This window comes from Macaca fascicularis, chromosome 7 (assembly GCF_037993035.2).
Source record: "Macaca fascicularis isolate 582-1 chromosome 7, T2T-MFA8v1.1".
NCBI lineage: Eukaryota > Metazoa > Chordata > Mammalia > Primates > Cercopithecidae > Macaca > Macaca fascicularis.
This window is the reverse complement of record NC_088381.1, coordinates 103,887,657-103,900,007: the sequence shown is the minus strand read 5'-3', so window position 1 is coordinate 103,900,007 and position 12,351 is coordinate 103,887,657. Positions and strand designations below refer to the sequence as shown.

Below are 12,351 nucleotides of genomic sequence, written 5' to 3'. Positions count from 1 at the left end.
GATATGAAAGTGCCATATTTATAAATTAATTTACACTAAATTTACAATATGTCTTTACTCCAGGAACATGTTGGCTTCTGAGTTATAGAAGTTGCATGTCTCTGAGAAGACGTGTGTGTGTGTGTGTGTGTGTGTGTGCGCGTGTGTGTAGCCTGTACATTGCATCTTATTTTTGTTCATAAGTATAGAAGCTTTTATAGATATAAATGAAGTAGTTTTCAAAATGTTTGCTAACTGTTTGGCATACAGGAAAGTCACCATGCAGAATGCTCTAGTTATAATCATTTTTCCTTAATCCTTTTGACTTTTCAAGGCACACAATTCTATAATCAGAAAATAGGGACAATTTTACCTTTAATTTCCCAAGATTCGTGCTTCTTTTTAAACTAAACTTTAAACAACTTAAAGGAAAATGTTAAACATTGTGAAACATGGTATAATCCTACAATGTAATATTATTCAGCCATAAAAAATAATGAAGTGCAGATAAATACTACAATCATGGATGAACCTTGCAAACATTAAGTGAAAGAAGCCAGTCACAAAAGACCAAATATTGTATGATTACTTTTATACTGAAATCCAGAATAAAGAAATCTATGGAGACAGAAAATAGATTAATGGTTGCTTAAGGGTGGGGGAGAGGGAGGAATGTGGCAGGGGAGGGAGGTGGGATGGAAGGTACAAAGCTTCTTTTTGAGGTGATGTCTAAAATTGATTGTGGTTGCACATTATCCATGAATGTATGGTATGTGAACTAGATATCAATATACCTCAAAAAAATAAGAGCTGTCTACAGAATGAGAGAAAATTTTTGCAAACTACACACTATCCAGCATCTAGAAGGACCTTAAACAAATTTACAAGAAAAAAACAACCCCATTAAAAAGTGGGCAAAGGACATGAACAGACACTTTTCAAAAGAAGATATACATGTAGCCAACAAGCATATGAAAAAAAGCTCAACATCACTGATCATTAGAGAAATACAAATCAAAACCACAATGAGATAGTATTTTACAACAGTCCAAATGGCTATTATTAAAAATTCAAAAAATAACATGTGCTGGCAAGGTTGCAGAGAAAAGGGAACGCTTATACACTGTTAGTGGGAGTGTAAATTAGTTCGACTATTGTGGAGATAGTGTAGCTACTCCTCGAAGACCTAAAACTGGAACTACAATTTGACCCAGCAATCCCATTACTGGGTATACACCCAAAGGAATATAAATCTTTGTATCATAAAGACATATGCACATGTATGTTCGTTGCAGCACTATTCATAATAGCAAAGACATAGAATCAACCTAAGTTGATTATCCTTAGCAAAATAATGCAGGAACAGAAAACCAAATACTGCATGTTCTCACTTATAAGAGCTAAATAATGAGAACACAGGGACATATAGATGGAAACAACACACACTGGGGCCTACTGGAGGGTGGAGGGTGGGAGGAGGGAGAGGATCAGGAAAAATAACTAATGGGTACTATGCTTAATACCTGGGTGATGAAATAATCTGTACAACAAACCCCCACGACATGAGTTTACCTATATAACAAACCTACACATGTACCCCTGAACTTAAAAAAAAGAGTTGGGATAACCTGAATCTTTGGCTTGTCCCTGACTTTTAAAAAGCTAGAATTTCAGTTACGTACGATTTTGGTTATAGGTTTTATATAGCCAATCATTTTGCTCTAAGGCCTCATTCACAAAAGTTTGTGCTTTGATATATATGGTAAGGAGACAGGAACACTGAAAACTGCATCTTCCAGACACTCTTCTGACTAGCTTCCAGTATGTTCTGCCAATGGAAGGCACTGGGAGAAGACTGGAAGACTGGAGGATGGAAGAAGCCATCCTCTTCCTATTTCTGGTTTCTGATGGTATATCTGATAGTGGCAGCAGCTGCAAGGACAGTCTAAACTTGATGCAGCGGCGACAGTAATACCAAAAGCAGTGGTAGCCAACAGCAGCAGCAACAGTGGGATGGCAGCTGAGGTTCTTGGATTCTGTCCAGCAGCTGACTCTTAAAGCAGGAGCCTCTGCGGCATGATGCCCTGACTGCTGGAAACCCGTGCCTTGAATACTAGTTGTTGACAGCAGTTACTTTTTCAGTAAACTTGTCTTCCTCCAGTCCTAGTTTAGGATCCCCCATAAAAGCAGAGCCTGATATAGGGACATTAGTACAGTAATGTACTTGAAGTGAGGGAGTGGAGAGATGAGACAGAGACAGAGGAAAAGACAATAAAGGGTACATTGATGAGCTATTACTACTGAGGGTAACTGGGGCTCCATTCCCCTTGGGGATCCTCAGAGGAACTGTGTACCATGCATACCGGAATGCCTCCTTATTGAGTTTTAACCCCGGTGGCTGATAGTTCTCTTTGGGGACACTAAATCCCCCGCACTCCTGGGCTGCTCCCGCATGCAGGCTGAGCAAGCTCCCCGGGCTTGGGGAAGTCTGAGACAGAAGAAATAACAGACTGGCTGTGGTGAAGTCAGAACCCACCCTTGCCCCGTGGGATGTGGGCAGGGCACCAAGGCATCTTTGTATGGAAGTTTTATATGTTGTTTTCTTTGAGCATCAGAGTGATTATAAAATGCATTGTGAAGCTTTGAAATATTTAAAATAGTATCTCCTTCATTGAAGTTTTAAGGAATCGGTTTGTAAAACTATGAATCCAGTGCTTTTCTGGAGGTAGATCTTTGTTGACTTTTTACATTTCAAGATGTGCCTTCTTTTGCTGCATTTAAATCAACTACAGAAATAGGACGTGATTAGTTGGAACCCGAATAATTGACCAGATAACTAGAGGTTGTAAAACCTGCAATTATTTTTGCACCAACCTAATAAAAAGAAATCTCAAAGCAAAATTTTCAACTGGGTTAGCTGCAGGCAGATATAGATCATAGACATAGATTTGGATTTTAAATATGCTCATCTCTATCAAGCAAAAGAATACAGAAAGAGTACCCAGAGATCCTGCCCACCAACAAGGCCATAAAGAGTGTCAAATTTATAATATTCACTGAGGATAACTGAATTAGTCATGCTTGGTATTTCTGATATAGCACATCAGGGCATATAGAATACTCTCTCTATGAATAAATAGAGAAATATACCTGAGCAAAGAGACAGCAAAGGTAGAGGGATCCCTGGGCCACAAACAAAAGATACTTAGAGTTAGAGAAAGTTCACTTTTTTCTTATTTTAAAAAACAAGTTATTTAAGATTTTGCATGAAATGTTTTGACTTTCCCTTCAGTGCAAAACCATTTTTCCCTCAAATGATTTACCTAATAGACATGAAGAACTGCTATCAAGGCTTTGCTCATGCAGTTATAACAGTGAGAAAATTATTTTACATCAGCTGCTGACAACTAGTCCCCCTCTCAGGGGCACATAATGAGAGAACTGTCAGGCAGATGAGTGTCCAGCGCGGAAATATTTAATTAATGAGCTCTTGTCTTGCCTCTAGGTAATTCTTCACAGTCCTAAGGATAGAGAGAGAGCACCCTCTGATCAATCCAGGGAATTAAAAAAACACACACATTCACTGCTGAAAGAATTTCAGTTTTCATTTTTTTTTAAATCCAAGTTACCTATAAAATTTCATGGACTTATTTAACATGCTTAAACTTTTAAAGGAGGAGACTGCCATATGATCTAGACTTAGCATTTCATATTTTAGATCTTAGGTCTTTAAGGAAAAATATAAGAGAAAGCTACTATGAATTCATTTCCACTTTTAATAACTGTAATTTGATCATTTAAACGGCACTTCCATAGATTAGAAAACAGTAGCGCAATACATGGGAGATATTTATTCAGTGCATTCACAGTGTCTGCTGTGTGTTCTAGAGCCACAGATCCCTGTAATATATTTCCACAGTCCCCAATTTTGGAACCACCCCATACTTCAGACTGGAACAATGCCAGGCTGCTCTGGAATCCTGCTTTCTTGTATCAAGGCCTTTTGACTCTTTCCTGGAGAATCTTAACCTCTGGTCATGAGCTTGCATATTCCCTTTAAGAATAACATATAGCATCTTATTCCTAGAAAGAGCTTCTTCCCTCTGTTGTTGCTGTTCTACAACAAAAGACTGGGGCTTGAGGGCAGGTGGGGGAAGGGGGAACTGAGAAGGTGAGGTGGGGGTGCAAAGTGGAATTCAGGGAGGTGTCACACTAAAAGCCAGATCTCTGGGTTTCTAATGCAATGCTCCCACCTTTAAGTAAGCAGAGAAAGCATTAAAAGAGTGGCTGGGCCTAAGCGTCTCCAGGATTTTTCTATCACCATTATTCCCCTTGTCCACCAATCCACAACCCACAAAAAGTTATTTTACTCCTGGTGAGATTAATAGAATATGTTATTTTTTTATTTGCACAAATTTGTGGGGTACATCAGACATTTTGTTACACATAATGGGTACTGAGTGACTCAGGGTATTTAGGGTGTCCGTCACCTGCGTACAATACATGTTTGTTAAGCATAATCATCCTACTCTGCTATCAAACATTGAATTTATTCCTTCTATCTTACTGTATGTTTGTGCCTTTTAGCCCACTTCTCTTCATAACAGTATATTTTAAAGATAGAATCCACCATAGTTGTAACTCCTGGAAACTGACTGTGGCTTCTTCTGGTATATTTTTAGCATGTTTAAATCAAATTGTAATATCACTCTCGACTTCATCTAATATTCTAGAATTCCTAAAGATTACAGGTATCCATTTTTGTAATATTAATCAGTTATCTACTTAATACATTTAGAATAATATAAGATCGTTCTATTTAAGTAAAGGCTAGGGATATTAAAATTAATTTTATAGGAGAACATTCTGAAGATTATTCTAAAAAAAAAATGAAGATGGTCACCTGACATGACAATAAATTAACCCTGTGTAAAAATATTGGGGCAAAATGGAAGTTTATAATTTATTAAAAAAGAAAGTAAGAGAACATTGTATCTTGTAAAGCACTAATGAAAGCCTCTTTAGCAAAATATGACTAAAGAATTCAGGCATATCATTCGCAACACAAAAATACTGCAGATCTTGTACCTACTACAAATGGCATCCAGGTGACCAAGGCTGGCGTTCCCAGAATGTCACTGTGGCTGGTGTCTGTTTTGACTGGTCAGCATCCATGCCATGCTAATTATTAAATGTTTTAATATTATTCTTGCAAGTCTCCCCAAAATAACCTCAGTATCTGTTCTGTTCCCAATGGTCTTTAGCAACAGTTGCAAAGCACCCTCCTGCTACAGTAAAGAATTCTCCTTTATATCAAATCTAAATTACTTCTGTATTAGGCAGAACCCTTTTAATTGCAAGTAGCAGAAACGATACAAATTAGCTTGAGCATAAAGGGACTTTATTGGCTTGTGTTCCTGGATAGAGCTGGCCTCCAGAATTCAAAGTACATCATCTAGTCATCCTTGTTCTCTCTCCCCCTTCTCCTTTCCTCTTTCTGCAGCTCTCAATGAATTGACTTCCTTGCCTCCTCCTGAAGCCAGGCTTCTCCCAGGTGTATGAGTTGGGAGCAGGAGAACCAAATCCCAGATAGGAATCATATCTAGTCAAATCTGGATCACATGACGACCACTCCTATGCAGAAGGTAGAAGGAATGTGATATGGAAGGTACTGTCTTTGGCAACCCCACACCCAAGCAGGATGAGGAAGGGAAGGAGTCCTGCCACTCCCAGCAGGCCTCACATCAGCAGCATTAGTAGCTGGTGAGAAATGCAGAATCTGGAGCTGCATCCCAGACCCACCAAATCAGAATCCAGAGTTCAATGAGATCCCCAGCTGACTCCCATGCACTTTATAAATGGAGAAGGTTTTTCTCCTGGGAAAGGTGCCGTGAAGGATGACATCATTACAGAAAGGGGAAGGAGGAAAAAAACAGATGTTCACTCACACACAACTGTGATGCCACGCAATTTCCTTTTGCTTAGTCTTCAGTAAAAATGATGAACTAATTATTATTCTAAGTATCACAAACATCAATACTCATTTTAAAAAACAGGCCAGGTGCAATGGCTCACCCCTGTAATCCCAGCACTTTGGAAGGCTGAGGCAGGCAGATAACTTTAGGCCAGGAGTTTGAGACCAGCCTGGCCAACATGACTTAAAATAGAAAAATCTCTACTTAAAATACAAAAATTAGCTGGGCATGGTGATGCACGCCTATAGTCCCAGTTACTCAGGAGGCTGAGACATGAGAATCACTTCAACCCGGAAGGCAGAGTTGCAGTGAGCTGAGATCATGCCACTGCACTCCAGCCTGGGAGACAGAGTGAGACTCTGTCTCAAAAACAAACAAAACATCTGTAGGTCTCCCTATAGTTTCTTGTTCTTTAAAATTCCTATTCTCCTTTATCAAGGCTAGCAGCTAACTTAGCTATTTTTAGTCTCACTTTTTATTTTAGAAATTATTTGCTATATAATGGCCAGGCACAGTGGCTCACACGTATAATCCCAGCACTTTGGGAGGCCAAGGCAGGTGGATCACTTGTGGCCAGGAGTTTGAGACCAGCCTGGCCAACATAGCGAAACCCCATCTCTACTAAAAATACAAAAATTAGCCAGGCATGGCAGCATGCACCTGTGGTCCCAGCTACTCAGGAGGCTGAGGCATGAGAATCGCTTGAACCCAGGAGGTGGAGGCTGCAGTGAGCCGAGATCGTGCCACCGCACTCTAGCCTGGCTGATGGAGTGAGACTCTGTCTCCAAAAAAAAAAGAGAGAGAGAGAGAGAGAGAGAAAGAAATTATTTGCTGTATAAGGATTGTTGTTAGGAGGAAATCAACACTATAACTGTTTGTTTCTGTCTTTGACCCTGGTTAAATTACTCTATATCCTGCCAGCATACCTGCTTGCTACTGATAGGGGTAGCACAACCTAGTAGTTATGAGCATGGATCCGAAGCTAGGGGCTGGTGTAAATCATGATCTGCCACTTACTAGCTACGTTTCTTACCTCTCTTACCTTGATTTCCTCATCTGTAAAAGGGGCTCATCATAGTTGTGAGGAGAATTAAGTGAACTAATATTTGTGCCTGGTATGCAGTAAGCACTATGTATGTTTTTGAAACAAATAAACGTTGTTGGAGTGAAACCACCCAACATATCTCTAATGCTGTTTTGTGACTAATGGATTAAGTGAGCACTTTGAAAATATATATATTACTTGAGTGATTAAATTGCCAAGCTTCCCATTTCATTTACATCTTATTTCCATTTCCAGTGAATCACTCCTTCTAAGCACAAGGTTGTGAAAGGAAATCTTCTACACTAATAATAGCATTACAAGCTACTATAACCAAGGCTTACTTACATGATATCACCAAAGCTCCAATAAATTTCTCAATTTAAATATTAAAGTAAAAATCAGTCAATGATCTGGAAATATCTGGGGTGAAAGAGTGATTACCACTAAAAAATAGATGGAAGTCATTGTTGCTTTTAGAGCCTAGAGAAATGCAAAGATCTGTTATTCTAGGTAATTTACTTACTCTCTCTGCCTCCTTTATGGGCTGCTGGAAAGATTAAATGATTAATGTGTGAGAAGTGCTTAGAACAATGCCTGGCTCAAAGTAAGTAATCAGTAAATGCCAGTTCTTATGATCACAGGGATTCTGAATACAGGTTGTGGCGATCAGGAGTTATGATGACCATGGCAGGTGGCGATGCCCCAAAGTGCAGAGGATGTCAGTTCCTCTTCCACATCCCCAGTCAACACGCACATTCCTCTCCACAACCAAGAGAAGTGGGCACTAAAGAAAGGAAGGGCGAGGAAAGACAATTCTAAAAGATCACCGAGGTGTATGGTCTGAATTATTTGGACTAGTTCTGCTGTGATCTTAGCCAATTGACCCTCTGCCCTAATTTCCCTACCTGAAAAAAGAAGGCCAATTTATTAAGGGCTTTTTGATGCGTGGGTGAAAGAGGCTGTTAACACTCGAAAGTATTATAGATTAACAATCTTTCTAACCATTTTAAATATTAGCAAATGTTCCAGCTCACAAAGTGCCATGGTTTTAGTGGCCTGGAAAACGCTGCAATTTGTTCTAACATCGGTGGGTGTTATTTCTGGATGTTAATCAGTACCATTTACCTTGAGAACCTGGAAAATGTGTGGACTGTGCAAGTGCGCCATCTGCTGGTCCTGGAGACTCTGCGCCGCAGGGCAGGGATGCTTGTCCAAAGAGGCCGGCACAGGAGCTCCTTGGAGAGCAGCAAACCAGCCAAAGCTGTTCCCACCACCTCAGGTCCTGGTGCTGAATTATCACAGTGAACACGTTGCTTTCCCAAAGGCAGATGATGTGTTTGAGAGGGTATGTGTGTGATCTTTAAATAGTGTTGTTCTTTGTGCTTACATTATCATCTAGGAACAAAAGATAATTTATTGCATCTCAGAAATGACACGACTCTGAGATGGCATCTATTTCAAATGCCTCATTTTACACGTGAGAAAAAAATGTGGTCCGAGAGTCAGACAACTTTCCCAAGTTACTCAGCCAATAGTGGCAGGACAGGATCCCCAAAGCTCCTGCCTGGACACTTACTCTCACTACCTTGGAGAAGGTGAAGGAGGGCAGAGGAATCTGCCAAAACGAAGAAAACTTCCCAGCCAGCGTCCTCGGTCACTGTATACATCTTACTGACATGGGCACTTTAGCCATAGTTTGCAAAGAGCTTTAACTTCTCTCTTTATGCCCATATAAAAACTTTCACCTCTGGTTGTAGCCAAAAGCCAAAGCCCTTTTATGCCCTATTGCACTTATGAAAGGGGAAAAATACAAGTGAGGATACTTTATCTTGGGATTATTTTCACTTCCTGAAAAGCCAAAGATCTAGCAGTTGAATCACAAAGTCTGTCCTGTCACTCAGCAGCAGGCGCCAACCTCTTCCCTGGCAGCCGCCAGAATAGACACAGGAACCCAACAGGTCAGAAAGTCTACACTCTCATTTCTCTACCAGAGAGAAGTTCCTCTTACCTTATACAGGCCAACTATTGTTTTTTCATTGGTCTTAGTCTAATACTGACATATTTGCCTGGGTCACCTGCCAGTCAACCAGAAGCGCTCATTCAGCCGGGGTGTGGGTACAGAGAAACTCTAGTGCCATCCAACAGAGGGCAGTAGTGCACAGACACATAACCACCCTGCTCAGCTCTCTCCTATCAGAAAAAAAGGGGGTGGGGGGCACAGGTGCATATTCTTGCTGCTCTGACTGTGTTCTGAGAGTGGAGCCAAACATTTTTCAGACGCCAAAATCAATCTTAAAAGTCAATGATCTGACAAGGACAAATATTAATCACTAATTCCTGTTTCCCCCACTTCACGATGCTCAGCTTCGTACTCTGCCCCTGAGCCTCCCAAACCAAAGTTCTTTTACCACGTGACAGAGACACAAGCCTTGGATCCATCTGAAAACAAGGCTGACAAGTTTCTCACCACCTAGCAACACAAAAAACTCTAAACACAATCCAAAGAATCCCCAAGGGAAACAGCTTCAAGAATCTTGAAAATCATACCTATTTTTGTTTGTAATGTGTGAAATTATTACAAGTATGTTCACCAAGAGGACTATTGATGGATGACTCACAATTTAGCTAAATTCAATGAACCACACACTGTGCCTATCCCAGTAGGTGACTCATGCATTTTTTATTTCAAGTATCAAGTGTTTGCCAAAAACAGTATTTAAAAAAAGTAATGAAAATTGTTCTGAAAGAGCTTATGAATAGAGTAGGACTACCCACCGACAGCCTCATTTGTGCTCTGACCACTTACATGGGATTTGGTGGGTCTGCTAGAGCAGTGCTCGACAGAGAGTGCGCTCCCCACAGCAACGCTGGCAGGCGGAGGGCAGGCTCTGCAACTCACCACGCGTGGTTATCTCCCTCAAACCCACGTCTCAGCAAGGACTCTAAAGCCCAGTGATGTATATGTGTTGGGGGGTGGGGGGTGGGTACATATAGGTTTTGCTAAAACATATTAAAAATAAATGCATACATACATTCAATTCCTGTTTGTCTTCTATTGAGCTTACCATTTCTCCCCCTACCTTTTGTAATTTAAGAAATCTAATTATCAGAGAAAAATGGAGGGAACGAAAGGTCACTGAGCAGAAATAATGAAAATGATTGCTGGTGAGGAACAGTTGAGGGGTGCAGACTTTATTCTGACCACTAGTGTTTTCACGTGCACCTGCTACTAGGCTATTCACAAAACCCTCGGTAAGATTCCCCCTTTCTCAGCCTGCTTCTCTGACCAGTCAAAGGAAAAGTTTTTAGGTCCCACTGACTTCCAAAAAAACCCTCAGGTTCACTGACCACCTAATAATACCCTTATAAAGCTCAGAAAGACATTACTGCCTACCGATTTGGATGTTTTCATAAATATTTACAGCTTTGCGGTATTTCAAGGGGAAAGGATTTTCACACTTACAAATGCCTTTTCAAAGGATGTGAGGATGAGACAGAGCTCCCAGTGCTGTCAGTATTTATTGCTAAAGCTTACTCTTCTTTTAAATCACAAACAGTGACCATTTTTCAGGTTATGTGTTGACTTTTTAGTTTGCTGATCATTGCAGGCAAATTATGAAGTGTACACTTTCCTTTAAGGTCCCAGGAGACTTTCCTCCCCCCACGCATTGTGGACATTGCTTCTTTCATAAGCAGGTTCTAAAAAATAAGTGCAGGAGGAACTTAGTTGGCTGACCCAATGCTTTGCATTATATGGTCACTCCTTATAGGTTTCTGATCTCTTGTTGCTTAGCAACATCTACACCGATATAATTTCCATCCGGTAGTGAAATCTAGTATTTTTGGCCTCTGTCAACATCAAGATAAGCTGATATCTAGAGACCCCACACAGCCAAGGATACTTGTTGCTATTTTAAGAGATAGAAGAGGCTCTCTTCTTCTTGCATGCCTCTTCTCTCTTCTATTTATTAATTGCTGCATAACAAACTACCCCCAAAACATAGTGCCCTAAAAAAACTCCTCATACAGTCTGTAGTTTGCCAAGGCTCGGCTGGATGGCTATGACATTTGATCCTTCATGCAACTGCAGTAAGATGGCAGCAGGAGCTAGATAGAGTCTTCTCAAAGCCAGACTAGGCTGGACATCCAAGATGGCTTCTTCCCTCAAGTGACTGGTGCCTAGGCTGGGATGGCTGGAGCAGCTGGAGACTGAGCAGACATCTCCCTTGCCACAGGGCTAGCTTGGGCTTCACAGCACTGGCTTGCAGGAGGCAGGGTGGGCGGAAGAGGCTATGGGACTGATCCACTCATGGGAAGGGATATGTTATCACTGAGCCTTGTTAAGAATTGCTGTGCATGCTGATAATAAAAGGAAGACCAACTTTTAGTTGGTTTTAGCATACTTTTTAAATTCTTTATAGACAATGCATCCCTTTAATCTCTGTACTTTTAAGTGGACCATTCCCACTGCCCCCAGCCTTGGTACACCACTGCCTCACAGCATGGCTGTTCCAGAGAGTTGGACTTGTTGCCTCATGACTAGCCTCCCCCAGAGCCTTCCAGGAAGAAAGGCAAAATCTGTGAGCCTTCTTATGGCCTAGCCTCAGAAGCCATATAGCACTGCATCCCCAGCACTGTGTGGGGGCAAAAGCAAGTTGGGAGGACCATCCTAGATTCATGGGGAGAAGATCAAACAAGTATGAGTACTGGAAAGGAGGCTTCCCTGTGTGCCATCTTTGGAGATGAGTGACCACATTCTCCATTACCATTTGCTCCATGTGGTTCAGAACCACATGATGATTTAACCAAAGCTGAGGTTGACTACACTTCAACTAACTGGAACCTACTACAATAGTAAGTGACTTTGCTGAAAGAGATTTTGAATTCAGAATTTCACTGAGCCTTAGGATCCTCTGATTGAATTTTCCTTAACCATTTCTTGCTGAAATAACAGAACTTCTGGTACACAGGGCTGGCCTACTGCCATGACTTCTGAGTCAATCAATTTAACTCATCTTAGCCTCAGGCCAAAATTCTCACAAATGGCTATATTCATACTCAATTCCATTTCTCACGTGTACTCATCTGACCAATTGGGAACTTTCCAGAGCCAGCTCTAGAGTCATAATTCAAAACTGGTCCTAGTCCAGCTGTGAATAGAATCTTCAGGTTTCCTGAACCCACAAACTATAGCCAACCTGGATGTCAAGACCCTACAGGCTTAACTATTTCTTAAAATAGCAATAGCAAGCCCTTCTTATGATCCAGACACTGTTCTCTGCTTTACTAATAGTAACTCCTCTAAAACTCATAACAACACTATGGGTAGTAACCATTATTATTCTTATTTAC

The 12,351-nt window shown here is 40.9% G+C and overlaps 1 long non-coding RNA gene across 2 annotated transcripts in view; it reads right to left on the bottom strand.

Annotated features, from left to right (window-relative positions):
* LOC135971959 (uncharacterized) overlaps positions 1-12,351 on the bottom strand; it is a 173,194-nt gene that overhangs the window by 88,174 nt on the left and 72,669 nt on the right. The window contains exon 5 of one of the 2 annotated variants that reach the window (XR_012415707.1): positions 8,130-8,394. The exons of the other annotated variant lie outside the window; for it this stretch is intronic. This is a non-coding gene — a long non-coding RNA (uncharacterized lncRNA). Of the gene's footprint in view, positions 1-8,129; positions 8,395-12,351 lie in introns of those variants that run through there. 2 annotated transcript variants of the gene reach the window in all.